General features: G+C 43.2%; 1 pseudogene; it reads left to right on the top strand.

Annotated features, from left to right (window-relative positions):
* Positions 1-19995: 19995 nt before the first annotated feature.
* On the top strand, positions 19996-20113 carry LOC124722459 (annotated as a pseudogene).
* Positions 20114-21383: the final 1270 nt, after the last annotated feature.

Raw genomic sequence — 21383 nt, 5'->3', positions numbered from 1 at the left:
TCGCTTTTCCAAGAGAGCTGAGCAGTCAATGAAGGCATGGCTCTACGTTGCATGCACACGCAAAGCCAAACTCAACAACACTGAATATTTTTATTTCCGTAAGCACAGATGCTAACAAATTATTTTGTGGCCTAACCTCGTCGCTTGTCTCACGATTACATGTTCTCTTACCTCCTTATCTTTCATACTGCGGCAACTCCTCATGGCATCAATTTCTGAAGTAATACAGTAGTCTTCTTGCTGTATCCTACACAGATTTGATTTATACAACACCCAATATCTATCTGACACTTTCAGCATCAAAACTGCTCGCTGCTTGACCGAATTGAATGCCTGCCCACAATATACTATACTCTGAAACATCAAAATTACTCTCTACAACCCACGGCTATCTGGCTGTACTCTGCGAACCCCTTGGATACCTCTCGCCCGCAATTTGTCGCTCTCCTCTCTGACCAATCTACTGTCGAGCTCCTTTGAGTGGGGCACTTGTCTGGTTCAGAGACCAGGAAAAACGCGCGGGAATGCTGTTTTTGGTGCCACTGTGAAAAGAGTTAGCTATCAGATCCTTCACTAGGATTCTCTCGAGAGAACTGAAGAGCCAGTGAAACGTTTCACCAAAACTTCGGCAGGAAAGCTAGTCTCTCGTCCCGCGTACGTCTCACGAGTCAAGTAAGTCTCAAAGGTATGTGTCGGCGTTCCTTCCGCCCGTTTTAAAGTAAAACACAGGTTACGTAGATACTGGGCATCCGTATTAGATGCATGACGCGAAAAAACAATACGTTACCTAGTCCAGTTAACAAGTTTTACATTAGGTGAAAGAGGTTGAAAATCAGCACACATTTTTCACAGACTTATCATAATTAACAATTGTTTCCGTGATATAAAAGTAGCGTCTTCGACTAGTACGAAAACTTCCCTGGTTGGATCACAGTCACTGCTTAAATTCTGAATAAGAATAACCAGCAATGACTGCGGAAGAGTTCCCGTCTCAGTCCCTGGTAGAGAGTGCAGAAAATGTGACCAGAATGCTTGCTGACACTGCTCTCTAATCAATAAGCTAAGCAATTCACTGTCATAGTCATTACGTAAGACGTCCGAACTGGTTTACTAGGTTCGTTCTGGCATACTCCTCGTCTTCTGACTAACCTATCCTCATTACTGTGGTGCCTTTCATATGCTCATAGTACACTTAAGGACACAAAACACGAAGAATGTCTGTTACCCGAAATTGGATTCTACTATGCTTCCAGATAGTCCTAGTCACCCCGCGCTAGTGAAAATGTGAACTTTTGAATTCAAATAGACGCAGAGCGATCCGATTATGTCTAAACCCACAGAATGATTTCAAATAAGTGGTGAGCAGCCCAATGCCTTGCGTCTCAAGCTGATGTAGCAGGGTATTAAAAGTTACCTACAGTAAATTGTTCATCGGTACACTACATTCAGTGTGTAAAGAAGACAGAAGACATTATAGGAAACGCTGTTGGTTCAACAGAGAACATACAGGGTGTCCATAAAAGGACTCCCTGGTTTCAAATTTAAATATCTCGAAAACGAAGATCGATAGAGGAATGCAGTAAACGGTATGTTTATTGTGAAAGCTGTAAGAAGTTTATACAGAAGTTTGAAATAATAGTTACAAAAGCTGCTAACAGATGGCGCTGTAATCGCCATACGTAATGCCTAGTAGAAATAGTGATCCGAAGCCCAGAGCGATCAGTTCCACTATTGAAATGTGGAAGGAGGTTAGCGTACCGAAGGAAGAGATTAAAACCATGTACTCTATTGAACAACGCGTTTTTCTGGTGCTAGAGTACCACAGGTTAGAAGAGAGTCCTACGGCAACAAGGCGAAGTTTTCAAGCACGATTTAATGTTCCAAAAGGACCCGATGCGAAAACCATTCGTACGCTCTTCGCAAAATTTCAACGAACAGGCTGCGTAACTGATGATTTAGTGGGGCATGTTGGCCGCACGCAAACCGCAGTTACGCCCAAAAATATCGTCAAAGTTTCTGGAATTATTCAGCGAAATCCAACGTCATCCGTCCGAAGAATTGCATCTGAGAAGCGTTCCAGCACGCAGAAAATACTGAGAAAGAGCCTACACATGTTTCCATTCAAAATTCAAACGCACCAGGCATACCCGTACGAGCTGTGTGCAACAAAGGGTTGCCTTTGCTAATCAGACGCTCACAATGATTGATAGTGAAGGATTTGATGTTGGCTGCATCTGGTTTACAGATGAAGCACACTTCCACCTGAATGGATACGTGAATGAGCAGAACTGGCGATATTGGGGTTCCGAAAAGCCATATTGGTGTGAAGCGAAATCCCTGTATTCTCCTAAGGTTACTGTGTGGGCTGCAGTATACAGCAGAGGCATTATTCGCCCTTTTTTCATTCGAGAAACGGTCACTGGTGCACGTTACGTTGCAATTTTGGAACAATTTGTCGCCACACAGCAAGCGTTAGAGGATCTACCAGGTACTGAATGGTTTATGCAAGATTGAGCCCGACCACATCGGACCGAACAAGTGTTTCGCTTTCTTGAGGAATACTTCGGGAATCGAGTCATTGCTTTGGAATACCCAAATTTACTGGTGCAGGCATGGATTGGCCTCCATATTCGCGGATTTGACTCCCTGTGACTTTTTTTTTGTGGGGCACAGTGAAAAACATGGTCTACCCGAATCATCCCGCCACGCTGGACGAGCTTGAATCGGCGATATCTGTGGCATGTGAATCCATTTCGGTTGAGACACTACGAAATGTGATAGCGAATTTCATTCTTCGTTTGCGCCACCGCTGTAGTGCCAATGGTGAACATTTTGAAAACATTGTGATGTGATTGTTTGCAAAGATTGTTTTCATACGATTATTTCACTTATGATTGCTGATATGAGCTGTACAGCGTACAGCGCCATCTGTTAGCAGATGTAACTATTATTTCAAACTGCTGTATAAACTTATTACAGCTTTCACAATAAACATACCGTTTACTGCATTCCTCTATCGATCCTTGTTTTCGAGATATTTAATTTTGAAATCAGGGAGTCCTTTTCTGGACACCCTGTAGAATTCAGACTTTGCTTTACGCCGTTACGTCTGTGTGTGCTGTAGTTATATATTAATAAAAATATGACATCGTCCGTATCGTCCTTTTCACCAAATTGTTTTTCCCATGTAGCTATCTCAATAAATATTCATTAAATGGCTATTTTTCAATCAACTAAGTGGAGTCTATGAAATCTTTAAGCGGAATATTAGCCGTGTTAAATATTCATGACTATATCGCTTCTGGGTGGTACTGGAAATTAGGCACTACTACCAATTTGCATCCAAGCTGCAAGTGGCATGTGCATATCCGTTCCGCGAAGTGATGAACTTTTAATAGGAGAACCAGACTACTACACATGCGAAATAGTTTCTGACGTGGGGTTACGTATTCATTTTGTTCCTGAACAAGGTCAAAAAAGCCATTCACACATGGCCACCATTTTGAAGCATTTCGATTCCGACAAGGTGGGTTCCAAGATCCGATCATTGATTTCTCTTATTTTATTACGATGAGAATTTCTCCCCAGGTAGGTGGACGTCTACAAAATATTTCCACATTCGTAGGAGAATGCTGGTGATTGAAATATCATTAAAAGATCACATTGCGATGAAAAACACTTTTGCTTCAATGACTGCCACCTCAACTCGCCTCTCATATCTGTGACACACTTCCCCTATTTTGCGATAATACAAAATGAACTGCCCTTCTTTGATCATTTGTGATGTTCCCTGTCAAACGCACTTGGTAAGGATTCCACACCGCGCAGCAGTACTCCAGGAGAAGACGGACAAGTGTAGTGTAAGAGCAGGCAGTCTCTTTAGTAGATCTGTTGCATCTTCTAAGTGCTCTGCCTATAAATCGAAGTCTTTGGTTCACCTTTCCCATAACATTAGCTATTTGTTCGTTTTAGTTGAATTTCTTCGTACTTGTAATCCCCTGGTATTTAAGTGAACTGACAGATTTTAGGTTTGTGTGATTTACCGCGTAAGCGAAATTTAACGGATTCCTTTTAGCACTCATGTCAATGACGTCACACTTTTCATCCGCCACTTTTCATACTTTATTGATATCTTATGTAAATCTGACTTTCAGAGAAATATCATCCACATAATCCCGAATACTGTAAGAGCTGACAAGAATTTTCACAAAATCAGCCTAAGAGCCTATAAGTTACTTAAAAGAATAATATGCAGAAGAATCGAAAAGAAAATTGAGGATGTATCACCTGACGATCAGTTTGGTTTTAGGAAAGGTAAAGGTGTCTGACAGGCGATTCTGACGTTGCGGTTGATAATGAAAGGAAGAGTAACGAAAAATAACACACATTCATAGCAGGATATACAATATGTACAAGAGCCAAAAGGGAATAATGAGAGTGGACGACCGAGACAGAAGTGTTCGGAATAAAACGGGTGTAAGACAGAGATTTAGTCTTTCGCCCCTACTGTTCAGTCTGAAGAAGCAGTGATAGAAATAAAAGAAAGTTTCAAGACTGAGATTAAAATTCAAAGTATATCAGTGACAACGCTCGAAGATGACATTGCTATCCTGAGTGAAAGTGAAGAAGAATTACATAATTTGCTGAACGGAATAAACAGTCTAATGAGTACGGAATATGGATTGAGAGGAAATCGAAGAAAGTCGAAAGAAATGGGAAGTAACAGAAATGTGAACAGCGAGAAGGTTAACATCAGGATTGATGGTCACGAAATATATGAAGCTAAGGAGTTCTTCTACCTAGGCACCAAAATAGCCAACGACGGACCGTGCAAGGAGGACATCGAAAGCAGACTTGCAATGGCAAAAAGAGCATTCCTGGTGAAGAGAAGTCTACTAGAATCAAACATAAGCCTTGGTTTGAGGAAGAAATTTCTGAGAATGTACATTTGGAGCCCAGTATTAAATGGTAGTGAAACATAGATTGTGGAGAAACCGGAAGCTGTATTTTTTTCCTCGCTCAGAACGCGAACACTGGTATTCTGCCATGCCCATGCTCTGTACAGTGGTTTGTGGAGTATATACGGGTACACTGACGGCAAAAAACAGCAACAAAGTAATTAATGCAGAGTAATGAAATTTCGGGAACACATCTGTCTGGTAACATACACTGATCAGCCAGAACAATAATACTACCGACCTAATTTCGATATTAACCCGTTCAGGCGATAGCAGCGTCACCTGGCGGGAATGGCTGCTAATCAAACACACGCACGGTGCATGTAGTATCAGTGATCGTGCTGTCCGAGTGTAGAATGGGGAAGGCGCGCGATCTATCTGAGTTTGATCGAGGGCTGATTGTAATGGCCAGGAGGGTCGGCACGAGCATTACGGAAAGGGAATGACTTGTCCGATGTTTGAGGAGTGCTGTGGTGATTATCTTCAACAGGTGGCGAACCCAAGGTGAAACGACTCCCGAACGTCGTGGTGTTGGGTGGCCACCACTCATCACATATAGTGGACGTCATAAGCTGGGCAGACTGGTAATTAAGGACAGGTGGACAACAGCGACGGAACTAACATCTGACTTCAATGCTGGGTAGAGTATAAGTGTGTGTTAATATACAGTGCACCGAACATTTCTAACGATGGGTCTCCGCAGACGACAGCCCATGCATGTCCCAACGTTAACACCACGATATCGGCAACTACGACTGAAACGCACACGTGACCATCAGCACTTGATGTTGGCGCAGTGGCGGAGCCTTAAATGGTTAGATGAATCTCGATACTTTCTTCATCATGCTGATGGAAGGGCGCGATTACGTCGCCTTCCAGGGCAACTTTCCTGGGGAACATTCACTTGGGCACCGATGGATCCAGTGGAGTTCGCGCAAGGCACCATGACGGCCAAGGAGTATCGTGACTATCATGTTTTCCGACGGCAGTGGCATTTTTCAGCGAGATAATGCGCCATGTCACAAGGCCAGGAGCGTGACGGAGTGTTTCGAGGAACACGGTGGAGCCGGCCGTTGGGGCTGAGTGATTCTAGGCGCTTCAGTCTGGAAACGCGCGACGGCTACAGTCGCAGGTTCGAATCCTGCCTCGGACATTGATGTGCGTGATGTCCTTAGGTTAGTTACGTTTAAGTAGTTAAATGTTCTAGGGGACTGATGACCTCAGATGTTAAATCCCATAGTGCTCAGGGCCATTTGAACCATTTGAACGCGGTGGAGAGTTCCAGCTGATGTGCTGGCAGCCCAACCCATCAGATCTGAACCTGATCGGACACACCTGAGATGTGACTGAACGTGGCCTCAGAGCTGAGAGCCACCCTCACCGAAATTTACGGGAACTGATTGACTTGTGAAACTTCGTGGCAGATTAAAACTGTATGCCGGACTGAGACTCGAACTCGGAACCTTTGCCTTTCGCGGGCAAGTGCTCCACCATCTGAGCTAGTCAAGTACGACTCACGCCCCGTCCTCACAGCTTTACTTCTGCCAGTACCTCATCTCCTACCTTCCAAACTTTACAGAAGCTCTCTTGCTTGGGTAGCTCAGATGGTAGAGCACTTGCCAGCGAAAGGCATAGGTCCCGAGTTCGAGTCTCGGTCCGGCACGCAGTTTTAATCTGCCAGGAAGTTTAATATCAGCGCACACTCCGCTGCAAAGTGAAAATCTCATTCTGCTTGACTTGTGTGTGATGATGTAGTACCAGCTCTCTCCAGTGACCTGCCAAGGCTTCATTGCTTCCATGCCAGGACACGTTGCCGCTGTTATTCGTGCCGAAGGTGAATATACCGCTGGTGTGGTAGGTGGTAGTAATGTTCTGGCTCAACAGTGTATTTAAATGATAAACATTGCAAGATCACACGTTAACGTAAGAGCGTCAAAAACTATTGCAAGCGTGACATGCTGGTATAAAAACAAACGGCCTAACAGCCATAATTTTGAATGAAAGTATGCAGGTTTTGGATGTCAGTTTGTGGGCTGGAATTCCATGCATGTTTCAAGTGGTCAGTCAGTACAGGGACTGTTAATACTGTTTGTGGATGACACTGGAGTTGGTGTCCGATAATATCCCATATGTGTTCGGTTGGAGTCAGATCTGGTAATCGGGGAGGCAAAGACAATATGTCGACACGCTACAGAGGATGTTGGTTACAACAGCGGTATGTGGGCGATCGCTGTTCTATTGGAAAACATTCCCTGAAATGCTGTTCATGAATGGCAGCACGACAGATCGAATCACCAGACTGACGTACAAATTTGCAGTCAGCGTGGGTGGGATAGCCACGAGAGTGCTCCTGCTGTTGAACGAAATCGCACCTCAGACCATAACTCCAGGTGGGGGTCCAGTGTGTGTAAGATGCAGACAGGTTCAAATGGTTCAAATGGCTCTAAACACTACGGCACTTAACATCTGAGGTCATCAGCTCCCTAGACTTAGAACTACTTAAACCTAACTAGCCTAAGGACACCGCACACGTCCATACCCGAGGCAGGATTCGAACCACCGACCGTAGTAGCCGCGTGGTTCCGCACTCAAGCGCCTAGAACCGCTTGGTCACAGGGACCGGCGATGCAAACAGGTTGGTTGAAGATCCTCAACTTGTCTTCTCCTAGCCAACACACCGCCATAGCTGGCACCGAGGCAGAACCAGCTTTCATCAAAAAACACAACAGACCTCCACCTTTCTCTCCAATGAGCTCTCGCTTGACGCCACTGAAGTCGCAAATGGGGGTGGTTTGAGTCAGTGAAATGCACACTACAGACCGTCTGGTTTGGAGATGACCTTAAAGTAACCAATTTGTAACAGCTCTTTGTGCTACTATTGTGCCAGCTGTTTCTCATATTGCTGTTGGAGATTCCGTACGATGCGACAGAGCCAGATACAGAACACGATAGTCTTCACTCTCGGTTGTAGCACATGACCGTCTGGACCACCCTTGTCACGTCTGTACATTTTCGTAGCCACAGCTGAAACCAATCATGCACAGTGGCTACATTCCTGCCAAGTCTTTCTTCAATATCGCAGAAGGAACATCCAGCTTCTTGTAGCCCTATCAGACGACCTCGTTCAAACTCAGTGAGGATAACGGCTTCTTTCTCGCCATAGAGGCATTCTTGACTAACGTCGACTCACCACGTCTAGTCTCAAAGGTAACTAACGCCCACAAATGTTACAGCTTGTGCTTAAAACAAACCTGATTTGCCTCCTCATAGTAGACCCACTATTATGCGAACAGCAAGAAATTGAGACATCAGCTTTCATATGTGGGAACACGCCACCCTACTTTTTCGTTATTGTCACACAACTCCCTTTTTATTCGGTCTGTGTATATAGATGTAGAAAATCACAGACGCTCTTACTAATTTATGGCGGTCTCTCATACTCTAACTGCATCTAAATTACTCTCTGAATTGATGTTCGGGTCGAGTACTTACTCTCCCGATAACCCATTCCTGGTGGCTTTGGAAAGTTAAATTACAATCCATCTTTCGTGGACAGTGTCCATAAATATGGTTTAGTCAAATAAATTCTCCATCTCTCTCATCTCTAGTTTGGGTGATGAGTAATCCTTCAATGCGAAATGTAGGCTCTCTCTGTAGTATGGTGCACGTTGTAATACGTTAATCCACAGGTACAGTTAATCATAAGACGACATATGTCGCCTTCCAGATGCTCGTAGAAAATTAGAAAATTCTTTGAATTCTAGCGCAGTTTTGCATTTAAGAACTGTGTACCTCTATCCGTTTTCATGTTTTGTGTATGCTCAGTTACAAGTTAAATATCAAGAAACCAGCAAAAATACTCCAATATTTTATTCCCAAATTGTTTTATATAATTTACTTAGTATAGGCGCGATGGGAAAGGTGAAATTTAGTTGACACAGACGTTAGGAAGTGTAGGTATTTGCATCTGCAAAAGCAGAGCAGAATTCATGATGACCGAATCACGAGTACTAGACCCAGAAAACCCGTTGTCAGGCCCAAACTTGGTCGAATCAAGTTTCCAAGGGCCAGCAACTTGGATATCTAGAGTCAGTGACACCGTATGACGGAGTTTAGGATGCAGTTCTTAGCTACCGGATAACGACATCATGCAATAAACGGCGCACGCCCCTTGGTGTTTTTGTGTGACAGAAATGTACCTGTTACAACCGAAGATAAAGTAAAGTAACAAATACTCCCTCTATAATATACTTCGTTTCAAGGGCTGCGACTGATAAGATAACACAAAAACACAAAAATCATCGATTACTGCTTCCATCGCTTTTATTTTAGTTTCACACGCGCTTACACTAATAATATCAACCCACCAACAAGACCGTTTGGTGTTACAAGTCTCGGCGTACGGAAAGACGATACTACCATTGATCTCATTTCATTTCAATCTCATTCTCCCTCTCATGGGAATCATGTAATGTGTATGTAGACAGCGTCGCATACGGAGATTTGGATCACACATCAAAGGTATTTGCTATCAGTGAATAATTCCGCAACAGGAATGTACTTCTGATTTTTATCACGATTTCTTTTGCGCTTTAAGTTAAAATAATTAAATACATGCTGCTGTGGATACAAAGAAGGAAAACATCTTTCAGGGACGTAAATCAACGTCAGTGTGGCTTCACCAGTGGAAGATGACACATAACCTTCTTTCACAGAATGAGGTAGCACACTGGACTCGCATTCGGGAGGACGAAGGTTCAATCCCGCGTCCGGCCATCCTGATTTAGGTTTTCCGTGATTTCCCTAAATTGCTTTAGGCATGCGCTGGGGTGGTTCCTTTGAAAGGGCACGGCCGACTTCCTTCCCCATCCTTCCGTAATCCGATTAGACCAATGACATCACTGTTTGGTCTCTTCCACCAAATCAACAACCGTATTGCTATATAGCTATCTGCCAAATGGATAATATATGTGCACGTGACAAATAGAGTATACGATGTAAGAACTTCTTAATCCCTCTCACGATGATGAAAGATATGGTAGTGCTTAAAAAAAGCTACAGAAAACGGCCATTACACCACCAGTGTTTAAAGACTGTAAGGTGCGGGCTACGTGTCCGAAAGAACAGACACCACATATGTATAATTAAGGAGAGAACGCTTAATGATCTCTTCAGCAGTGCGAATGCACACCAGACTAGAACTTAAGGGAATCGGTGAAATGCGACGAGTAATGAGGATAACGGACAAGATCGCTACGCAATAGTGTGCAGTGTTTTCTGTTCCGCTTGCAAAGAGAATATCAATATGCTTTCGTGCGAGCCCTAATGTCTCTAATATTATCTCCATGGTCCTTAAGCAAAATGTTCGTTGGCGGCAGTAGAATCGTTCTGCAGTCAGTCTCAAATGCTGCTTCTCTAAATTTTCTCAATACTGCTTCTCCAAACGAACCTCGTCTTATCTCCAGTGATTCCCATTTGAGTTCCAGAAACATCTCCGTAATACCTGAGTGTTGTTTGAACCCGTCGGTAACAAAGCTAGTAGACCGCCACTGAAATGCTTCGATGTCTTCCTTTAATCCGACATGACGGGGATCCCAAACACTCGAACAGTGCTCAATAGTGTATCGCAATAGTGTCCTACATATCGCAAAAGTGTCCTATATACGGCCTCAATTACGTACGAACCACCCTTTCCTAAAATTCTCCCAATTCGTCTTCCCTACTACAGGCCTTACATGCTCGTTCCATTTCACACTGCTTTGCAACGTCACGCCTAGACATTTAATCGACGTCAGACAGCTCACAACTGATGCTGTGTTTCAACATTAAAGGGTTTTTTCCTTCATACTCATTTGCATTAACTTATAGCATTTATGCATTTAGAAGTACATGCTATTCATCAGGAGTTTTGTCTGAGTCATCTTGTATCCCCCTACAGTCACTCAACGACACCTTCCCATACTCCAGAGCATAACCAGCATACAGACATAGACACAGACTGCTTTCCGCAACATCATGTACACTATGTGGTCAAAACTATCCGGACAACCCCAAAAACATACGTATTTTATTAGGTGCATTATACTGCCAGTTACTCCATATTAGCGACCTCAGTAGTCATCAGACATCGTGAGAGAGCAGAATGGGGCGCTTCGCGGAACTGAAGGACTTCGAATGTGGTCAGGTGATTGGGTGTCACTTGTGTCTTACGTCTGTACGCGAGATTTCCACACTCCTAAGCATCCCTAGGTCCACTGTTTCCGATGTGATAGTGAAGTGGAAACCTGAAGGGACACGTACAGCACAACAGCGTACAAGCTGACCTCGTCTGTTGACTGACCGCCGGCAGTTGAAGAGGGTCGCAACGTGCAATAGGCAGACATCTATCCACACCATCACACAGGAATTCCAAACCGCATCAGGATCCACTAGGGTAGTTAGGCGGGAGTTGAGAAAACTTGGGTTTCATGGTCGAGCGGCTGCTCATAAGCCACGCATCTCGTCGGTAAATTCCAAACGACGCCTCGCTTCCTGTAAGGAGCGTAAACATTGTACGACTGAACAGTGGAAAAACGTTGTGTGGAGTGACGAATCACGGTACACAATGTGGCGATCTGATGGCAGGGTGTGGGTATGATGAATACCCAGTGCACGTCATCTGCCAGGTTGTGTAGCGCCAACAGTAAAATTCGGTCGGAGGCGGTGGTGTTATGGTGTGGTCGTTTTTTTCATGGAGGGGGCTTGCACCCCTTGTTGTTTTGCGTGGCACTATCACAGCACAGGCTTACATTGGTGTTTTAAGGACCTTCTTGCTTACCACTGTTGAAGAGCAATTCCGGGATGGCGATAGCATCTGTTGATAATGCACGGTCTGTGGCGGAGTGATTACACGACAATAGCATCCCTGTAATGGATTGGCCTGCACAGAGTCCTGACCCGCATCCTATAGAACACCTTTGTGATGTTTTGGAGCGCCGACTTCATGTCAGGCCTCACCGACCGACATCGATACTTCTCCTTAGTGCAGCTCTCCGTGAAGTATGTGCTGCCATTCCCCAAGAAACCTTCCAGCACCTGATTTAACGTGTGCCTGCGAGAGTGGAAGTTGTCTTCAAGGCTAAGAGTGGGCCAACACCATATTGAATTCCAGCATTACTGATGGAGGGTGCCTCATTTTCATCCAGGTGTCCGGATACTTTTGATCACATAGTGTGTATGTATATAAAATAAGAGCGGTCCTATAAACTTCCCTGGGACACTCCTGACGATATCCTTGTCTCCGATGAACGCTTGCCGTCGAGGACAACATACTGGGTTCTACTATTTAAGAAGGATTCGAACCACTCACAAACCTGGGAACCTATTCCGTATGCTTGTACCTTCGTTAATAGTCGGTAGTGTGGCAGCGTGTGAAATGCATTACGGAAGTCTAAGAATACGGAATCTGTCTGTTGCCCTTCGTCCATCTAATCAAAAGAATCCGGACACTCCTATGTATCGCGGAATCGACCTCTAAATATCACCAGAAGTGAACCCGCAAATATAAAAGGATGCGGGCAGTATTGCTTTGTCAGAAAGGAACAGGAACAGCAGAATTGGTCTGTGAGAAGAGAGTAGTACCTCGAACGTGAACTACTCATTGGCTGACATCCTAGTAACAAATTCATCAGGGCCATTTCAATACATTTAAAGCTACCGAAGTCGACTGATGGTGTTATGACAGTGAAGTGCAAAAGCGAAGGAACGACCACAGCCACACAAACGCCAGGTACACCTCATGAAGCAACGTGCAGTGTGGAGTATGGTTGTAAGAAGTCACATGAAATCGGTGAAGGAATCAAATGTGCTACCAGCAGCCCACCTTACTCAGTGACTATGCGTTTGGAGTTAAAACTAATGGGATACAAGGTTCGAGCAGTTCCTCATTAGTTACTCATTTCTGAGGTGGCATAAGGAGGAACGCCACTGGACAGTGGATGATAGGAAACAAGCGACTTGGAGTGCTGAATGACTCTCTACGCTGCGGCAATCCGATGGCAAGCTGTGGATTTGGTAAATGCCTGGAGAACTTTACCTGCCGTCATGTGTAGTGCCAATGGTGAAGTGGCCGGGAGGTGGTGTCACAGTAAGGGGGAGTTTTTCGTGGTAGGGGTGCGGTTCCCTTACTGTCGTAAGAAAACGCTAAATGCGGAGGGATATGAACAAATTTTATAGCATAGTGTACTGCAGAGACGATGATTGTATTAGCGTGACATAGTACTCCTCCCCAAAGCAACATCTGTGTAGCAATAGTTGTGACAATAACATTCCGGAAATGGGCCTACCTGCCGAGTGTCCCAACCTGAGCCCAATGGGGCAACCTTAGGATGAGTTAGAACGTCTACTTCGCTCTAGACGCCAGCGTCTTACATCACTACCATCCCTGGTTGCTGCTCTTGAGAAAGAATGGGCTGCCATTCGTCCCCACACATTTAGACATCTCACTGAAATTATCTCGAGCAGTGTTCAAGCCGTGATAAAAGCGCAGGGTGGACACACCTCATATTAATGTTAACTAGCAGGTGATCGTATACTTACCATGATATAATGGAGTAATGAAATTTGTGGCACAGCTTCACTGAAAGAATGGGTCGGTTGATAAGATACATTCTGTCCGCAGCTCGTGGTCGTGCGGTACCGTTCTCGCTTCCCGCGCCCGGGTTCCCGGGTTCGATTCCCGGCGGGGTCAGGGATTTTCTCTGCCTCGTGATGACTGGGTGTTGTTTGCTGTCCGTAGGTTAGTTAGGTTTAAGTAGTTCTACGTTCTAGGGGACTGATGACCGTAGATGTAAGTCCCATAGTGCTCAGAGCCATTTGAGCCAAGATACGTTCTGAAACGTCAAGGGAAACCCAATTAAGCATTGAAGGGGAGTGTGTGGGCTAAAACCTGTACAGGGAGACCAGGAGATGAATACGGTAAGTAGATTAGAAAGGATGTAAAACTTCCTGGTAGATTAAAACTGTGTGCCGGACCGAGACTCGAACTCGGGACCTTTGCCTTTCGCGGGCAAGTGCTCATGTGGTAGAGCACTTGCCCGCGAAAGGCAAAGGTCCCGAGTTCGAGTCTCGCTCCGGCACACAGTTTTAATCTGCCAGGAAGTTTCATATCCGCTCACACTCCACTGCAGAGTGAAAATCTCATTCTGGAAACATCCCCCAGGCTGTGGCTAAGCCATGTCTCCGCAATATCCTTTCTTCCATGAGTGCTAGTTCTTCAAGGTTCGCAGAAGAGCTTCTGTGAAATTTGGAGGGTAGGAGACGAGGTACTGGCAGAAGTAAAGCTGTAAGGACGGGGCGTGAGTCGTGCTTGGGTAGCTCAGATGGTAGAGCACTTGTCTGCGAAAGGCAAAGGTCCCGATTTCGAGTATCACTGCGGCAAACGCACTTGATCGTTCTACACAAAAATTTGGCCCATTCGGTGAACAGAACATGTTGTTGTTATTGTTGTTGTTGTTGTCGTTCCGATCTTCGGTCCGAAGAATGGTTTATGCAACGCTCCATGCTGCTCTATCCTGCACATGCCTCTTCATCTCAGAATAACTGCTGCAAAGTACATCCTTTCGAATCTGCTTACTGTTTTCATCTCCTCGTCTGCCTCTACATTTGTTACGCGACACACTTCCCTCCATTACTTAACTGGGTGTCCCTTGAGGTATCAGAACGTGTGTTATCAACTGACCCCTTCCTTTAGTGAAGTTGTGCCACAAACTTAGCCGTCATTCTACTCAGTACCTCCTCACGTGTTACGTGATCTACCTATCTAATCTTCAGCATTCTTCTGCACCACCACATTTCAAAAGTCTTGTATTCTCTTCTTCTCTGAACTGTTTATTGTCCACGTTTTACTTCCATACAAGGCACTCCAGACAAAATAGCTTCGAAAAAGACTTCCTATCACTTAGATCTGTATTCGATGTCAACAAATTTCTCTTCTGCAGAAAGGTTTTTCTTGCCACTGCCTGTTTCATTTTGTATCCACATTGCACCGTTCGTCATCAGTTATTTCACTGCCCAAATAACAAATTCAGCTACTAGTTTTAGTTTCTCGTTTCATAATGCAATTCCCTCAGTTTTAATTCAACTACACTGTATTACTCTTGTTTCGCTTTTTTTAAATATTCATCTTATATCCTTTCAAGGCACTGTCTATTCGATTTAACAGCTCTTCCAAGTCCTTTCGCTCCCTGTATTTTACCCCTGCTGCCTTCAGAATTTCTAAGAGCATATTCCAGTCAGCACTTTCAAAATCTTTCACTGATTCTACAAATGTTGTAAACGTTGGTCTGCCTTTCCTTAACCTATCTTCTATGAAAAGTCGTAGGGCCAGTATTGGTTCACCTGTTCCCACACTTCTCCGGAATCGAAACTGATGTTCCCCAGCTCACCTTTTGCCACTTTTGGCATCCTCCAGTAAATAATTCATGTTAGTATTTTGCAAACCATGACTTATTAAATTAAAAGTTTGGTAATATTCATACCTGACAGCACCCGCATTCTTGGGAGTTGGGATTATTACATTCTTCTTGAAGTGTGATGGCATTTCACTGATCTCATACTTTTGTGTACAAAGTGAAGTACTTTTGTGGAACATATCGCACCCCGACAAGAACAGTGACGCAACTCAATAATGCAGTACTTGAGAAAAATCAGCTTAACGAATCCTGTAAAACGTATACTGAAATATACCCTTCCTTTAAATTTCAAATAAGTATTTTGGGCAATAAAATCTATTACATCTATCTACATCTACATCATACTCCACAAGCCACCTAATGGTGTGTAGCGGAGGGTACTTTCGGTACCACTATCTGATCCCTCCAACCCTGTTCCGCTCGCGAACAGTGCATGAGAAGAATGATTGTTGGTAAGCCTCTGTATTGGCTCTAATTTCTCGAATTTTCTCCTCGTGGTCAATAAGCGAGATGTCTGCGGGAGGAAGTAATATGTTGTCTGACTCCTCCTGAAAAGTGCTGTACCGAAACTTCAATAGTAACTCTCTCCATGATGCACAACGTCTCTCTTGTAACGTCTGCCAGTGGAGTTTGTTTACCATTTTCGTAACGCTATCTCTCCAGCTAAATGATCCCTTGACGAAACGCGCCGCTTTTTGTTGGATCTTCTCTGTCTCCTCTATCAGTCCTACCTGCTAGAGATCCCAGATATATGAACAGTACTCAATAAGCCACTTCCTTCGTGGATGAATTCTATTTCTTTAAGATTCTTCCAATGAATCTGAGTCTTGTGTCTGCTTTTCCCAGTATCTGTTTTATATGGTCATTACACTTAAGGTCGCTAGGGATAGTTACGCCTAGATATTTTACCGCAGACTCTGTCTTCAGCTGTTTGTCATCAACAGTGTAGCTGTACAGAAGTGGATTTCTTTTCCTATGTGTGCGCAATATGTTACATATATTTACGTACAGGGTCAACTGCCAGAGTCTGCACCATTCACCAATTCTCTGCAGGTCGTTCTGCGAATTCTTACTATCTTCTATCTATCTTATATCCAACACAAGAGTAAAATAGACATGAAGCTCTGTTCTCGTCGAATGTGAAGTGTTATCAGGTAATTATTAATTAGTTGTTTAAGTTGTGCATCTTTCATAGCTTTTTCAAAAACATTTTTGTGTTTGTTATCATCCCTCATGTATTATTTTTGCCACTTTTTCGTCCCAGATATTATACGTTTCTTTTACTTGCTTTAATATAATATGACATTCGAACCTCCATCAGATAAAATTGGTACTTAAGTGAGAATAAAAAATATAAAACAAGTTGAAATGATGTTATTACAACAATACAAAATGTAAAATCATAATTTATGGAAATTAATACAATTTTTAAGGAACAACAACTAGGTACAATTTTAGGAACACAGTTTTCAAAACACAGAATCATAAATAATCTTATATAATGTAGGAATACCTTTCGGAGAGAAAAAGAATTAAATATGAACTTTCATTAGAGCAGAAATTTCCGTTGTTTCCTTATACGCTGGAATGCACGAAATTTCGTAATATGTACAACAGCTGTAATCGTCGAAATAGTGTCTATTCATTCAGACATGCTTGCGTATGTCAGGGGCATTGTAATATAAGATACTGACAGCGACTTTAAAAATTACAGTCAACTTACCTCGTACATGAAATTTCCACAACTCAGAATGTGCCGTTCTTCTTGTTGGACACATGTATACCTGCCAGTAACTGAAGTAGGACTGAGAAAGACCGATCGGCTAAAACCAAAACCGGTATTTTTGTTCGGAATAATAGATATTTTCGGGCTCTGTTTGGTGATTTTTTTATTATTTACTAATAACCGAGTGAAGAAGCCGAACTGTGAATGAGCCGTAGCAGCAGTGCTAAAGCTTTTTTTTTTAATTTTAAATAAACTTTTTTTCAAAAAGCACTAATATATTTGTAAAAATTTGCATTGGTTTGAAATATTTCCTTATTATAGAAAATGTGAAAAGCCATCAGTGCTATTTTAATAAGGATTCGGACAGAAACGAGCAACAAACACATGACATAAGAATTGGTACAGTTTTGCTGAGACACCAGTGTCCCTGTTGCCGTGTGTTGTGGCTTGTATGCGCGTACGTAACTTGCCCTCACCTGGTCTATACAGCAGTTTCTTGCCGTCGTTGCTAGACATCCGTTGCATTGCAGAATGGCACCAACCCATGTCTGGAAATATTTTTACGAAGTGGCGTAGAAATCAAGTACAGCGCTCCATTCGCTCAAAAGACTAAAGATTTGTCTCCCACTTCTATAAAACTATAAATGAGGAAGAAAATTATGGAAACAATATTAAATTAAAAACCTAAAAATGTATTCGTAGTACACAACAAAAACAGAAGGTGTCAACCAAGTACAAGTAGAAGACATAAATTTTGCCACCCAAACATGTCTGAAACAAAACTATTTCCAATTTGAGGGTACCCATTACAAACAGCTAGAAGGATTGGCAATGGGGTCCTCTCTCAGTCCCCTGTTAGCTGAAATATTCATGGACAATTTCGAAAAACAGTTCCTATAAAATGAACCCCTCAGTAATAATATTAAATACCGGTACAGATATGTAGATGATGTACTGTGTATGTGGAAGTTACCAACAGACAACTGAACACATTCCTAGAACATCTAAATTCACAACACAAAAACATGCAATTCACCATGAAGCTAGGTGAAAAATCCATTAACGTTTTAGACCTTAACATAGATATCACCACAAATACACATACTTCCAAAATTTACAGAAAACCCGCAGCAACAGATACAGTAATACCCTCATGTTCACAACACCCAATAACACACAAACATGCAGCCTTCCATTACAGGCTACATCGCCTCACATCCATATTAATGTCAAAACAGAATTTTCAAACAGAAGTAGACACCACTAAATATATTGCACATGACAATGGCTATAACCCTGAATTAGTTGACAAATCCTGCACAAGAGACAAAGAAGGAAAATTTTGCCCTACATTTATGACCCCTCTGCAATAACAACTATACCAAAAACCAACTGGTGTACTATTCCATATCTAGGTAAGCTACCAGACAAACTAGCCAAAACACTGAAATACCAAAACCATAAAACATCATTTTATGTAAGAGGCACTACAGCTAATCTCCTATTCAATAGCAAGGACAAAACAAATAAACTAAGCAACAGTAGGGGTCTACAAAATAACTTGCACTGACTGCAGTAAACTGTACATTGGTCAAACGGGCCGGGCTATAACAACAAGGCTGACTGAACATGAACGAAGCTGGAGATTAAATAAATCAGACTCCACTTTTGCTGAACATATGCTCAAAGAAGGACACAAATATCTAACACACACAGAAGTGCTACATATAGCCAACAAAGGCAGAAAACCCAGGCACCTAGAAGCACTTGAAATTAACAAACACGTAGCCCTAAATCCTCAGCTGGTTCTAAATGACCAACTGCAACTGAGCACATCACCACTCTTAAACTTTACACAATACAGTAAACCTGCTTCTAACAACAAGTTGTCCCAATAGTGAACAAAATCACACCCCAGTATAATGTAATATCCCTGATGTGTTTACATTCTTAACTGTAACTCAACTGTAACAATGTAATATTTGTTACAAATTAATCCCCGATTTTTCTAATAACAAAATGTAACCCCCAAATAAACCATCGCTGTTGTACAACCAACAATTAGTGTTCAGTGCAAGTGTTCACAACAAATACCAAAAGTTGTAATTTTGTAATAATGTGTATTCTAAATAACTGTAATTGTTGTCATACATTCTACTGACAAACTATAAAATGTGATTTATTATGTTAAAGAACAGTTTTACAGAACAAAAAGTCAAAAGACCCATTTGACAATTCCAAAGACAATACCACAACTAAAGTTCGTATGTAAGTGCGTTGTATCTTAGTCCAGAATGGTTGGTTCGTAAGAACACGAGTAACTAGTAAGCAGTAGCCAGTAGTTATCTGAAGGTGACCTAATAAGCCGAAAACTAGTTCATACAAATAAAAATTAGTAGAACAAAAAACCGCCTAAATGTTATTCGACCTTCAATATGGATTTGTTCCATCAAGAAGAGACGGAAGAATCCATAAATACAATAGAAAGTAGCTGATATGCGGCCTGTGTCTGTATAATATGCCTCTATCTGCTTGTAGCCCTTGAAAACGGAAAAATTAATACAAAAAACAGAGTTCTTCAAATTCTTTTCTCACTGTTTAGCACTGACTGTTCGTAATGCATCCCCGACAGCAACATGATTCTTGAACAGTGTTTCAAAAAATTAGTATCAGTGGGGGAATACTGGTCATTTTTCATGTTGTTTAACCAATTATCACTTTTACAGAACAGCAGCGAAAATTGGACTAACTAAGTTTTCTTTCATTTACCTAATTTGTATTTTTATTCTACGTATCTTGAAACTAAGAGAGTCAAAATTCTTCAACTCTTTTTCGATTTCTAGTTTTACTGCAGGAAACAGGCAGCGGCCTTGCCGCAGTGGATACACCGGTTCCCGTGAGATCACCGAAGTTAAGCGCTGTCGGGCGCGGTCGGCACTTCGATGGGTGACCATCCAGGCCGCCATGCACTGTTGCCATTTTTCAGGGTGCACTCAGCCTCGTGATGCCAATTGAGGAGCTACTTGACCGAATAGTAGCGGCTTCGGTCAAGAATACCATCATAACGACCGGGAGTGCGGTGTGCTGACTCCACGGCCCTCCTATCCGCATCCTCCACTGAGGATGACACGGCGGTAGGATAGTCGCGGTAGGCCACTCGTGGCCTGAAGACGGAGTGCTTTACTGCATGAAATAACAGAAATTATTGCAGAAAGCGGTTATCTTTAGCGGTTTTAATACTCCAATTGAACTGGCAAAAGAAAAAAGACAGAAGCAAAACGATACAGCCGAAAACCGGTTGTTTCAGTGATAATCGCCTTCCCGCCCCTGAAGTGAACATGTTGCGAGATGCGACGTTTTTTGTGCAAGTTGGGGCACTTAACACGTATTTCCCAGTGAATATATTAAAAATTACGTCTTTTTATTTTTTTTTTTTTTTCATGCGCCACTTTTCTTGCCGAGGTGTGATATAATGAAAAAAAACACGTGTAAATAAGCAGACAGCTTCTTCTTGATACTGTAGCAGCAGCAGCTGGATTAATTGACTTGAGATGGTCTGCGGGGCATTACGTCTGGTCTGACATCGGCAGCGGCTGACAGGGTAACGGCGTGCCCAGAGCTGGGTGGGAACACGCTGCCGCCGATGACAGGTCGTTACGGAAGAACAAGTGCCCGCTGCCGCCATCTCCCCCCTGCATCTGCTGCCGGTGCTGCCATCTGTCGCCATTTGTCAGCAGCGGCGTCGCACTCGACAGCCCTACAGCGGCCTGTTTGTCTCGGCGACACTGCAGACGGCCTCCGCCCGCCACCCGCACCCACTCGCGCCTCGAGACTGACGTAAGAAATGGTATTCTGGCTGTGTGCTCACTTCGAAGCATCTGTACGGGTACGGGCGTCCGTTTATCTGTTGGGCACATTTTTCACAAACTTATCCTTAGTGCCGCATTTTTCGCAAACTTATTCCTTAATGGAAAACATGTTACGAGTACTTCACTTCAGTGGAAGCGAATGTAACAACTGCCTAACAACTGTGAAGCACCCAGGAGGTATTTTCAGGTGTCAATGTAATTTCGTACAGGCACACACCATCGGAGCGTATGTATCAAATTCTCTTTGACAGGTAGGACGGCAATCAGAGTGTTATTCGTGTTTTGTTATCAGGCCTCGTACGGCATATATGGGGCGTCAAGGATACGGAGATGTCACGTATTCGCGTGAAACAACTTTGTCAGCTCTTGACAGTATTTC

This window comes from Schistocerca piceifrons, chromosome 1, assembly GCF_021461385.2.
Source record: "Schistocerca piceifrons isolate TAMUIC-IGC-003096 chromosome 1, iqSchPice1.1, whole genome shotgun sequence".
Classification (NCBI taxonomy): domain Eukaryota; kingdom Metazoa; phylum Arthropoda; class Insecta; order Orthoptera; family Acrididae; genus Schistocerca; species Schistocerca piceifrons.
The sequence above is the reverse complement of the archived record's forward strand: the minus strand, read 5'-3'. Positions and strand labels throughout refer to the sequence as shown.